General features: G+C 33.2%; 1 non-coding gene across 1 annotated transcript; it reads right to left on the bottom strand.

The window, feature by feature from the left end:
* Positions 1–535: 535 nt before the first annotated feature.
* Positions 536–642, bottom strand: LOC112209408 (U6 spliceosomal RNA). Its single transcript, XR_002944136.1, has one exon. It is a non-coding gene; the product is annotated as a U6 spliceosomal RNA (small nuclear RNA).
* Between the last annotated feature and the right edge of the window lie 341 nt (positions 643–983).

Below are 983 nucleotides of genomic sequence, written 5' to 3'. Positions count from 1 at the left end.
GACAGTGGGGTGTTAAAGTCTCCCACTATTATTGTGTGGGAGTTTAAATCTCTTTGTAGGTCCCTAAAAATTTGCTTTATAAATCTTGGTGCTTCTGTATTGGGTGCATACATATTTAGGATAGTTAGCTCTTCTTGTTGAATTGAACTCTTTACCATTATGTAGTGCCCTCCTTTGTCTTTTTTGATCTTTGTTGGTTTAAAGTCTGTTTTGTCAGAAACTAGGATTGCAACCCCTGCTTTTTTCTGTTTTCCATTTGCTTGGTAAGTTGTCCTCCATCCCTTTATTTTGAGCCTACATGTGTCTTTGACCCATTAGATGGGTCTCTTGAAGAGAGCATACCAATGGGTCTTGGTTCTTTATCCAGCTTGCCATTCTGTGTCTTTTAATTGGAGCATTTAGCCCATTTACATTTAAGGTTAATATTATTACATGTGAATTTGATCCTGTCATGATGATGTTAGCTGGTTATTTTGCAGACTTGTTTACGTGGTTACTTCATAGTGTCACTGATCTTTGTACTTCACTGTGTTTTAAAAATATTGTATGCTTCACAAACTTGCGTGTCATCATTGCACAGGTGCCATGCTAATCTTCTCTGTATCATTCTAATTTTAGTATATGTGCTGTCAAAGTGAGCACTGAAATATCGTAATAATATAAGTGAGATCATATAATACCTACTATACTGTTTTCTTTTTACACTTATAAGCATCTTCCAAATTAGTATTTATACTCTTATGTCATTTTTAAGACAGTTACTAACTCTTGAATGGTATAGATATAATTTATTTAAGTAATTCCCAGGTATGTATTCCAACTTCCAATTTTTCCAGCAATGGTGCAACATATATAATTTGCTGTTCCAATTCTACAGTTATAGAATTATATGTTGAAATTGGGTTTACAGTAAGATTCTATTTTAGTAGCATAAGGTAAAGTAAAATGATTCTATATTAGTAGCATAAGGTAAAGTATTTTCA

This window comes from Pan troglodytes, chromosome 4 (assembly GCF_028858775.2).
Source record: "Pan troglodytes isolate AG18354 chromosome 4, NHGRI_mPanTro3-v2.0_pri, whole genome shotgun sequence".
NCBI classification, from domain to species: Eukaryota; Metazoa; Chordata; class Mammalia; order Primates; family Hominidae; genus Pan; species Pan troglodytes.
Note: the sequence above shows the minus strand (reverse complement) of the source record. Positions and strands in the feature narration are given on the sequence as shown.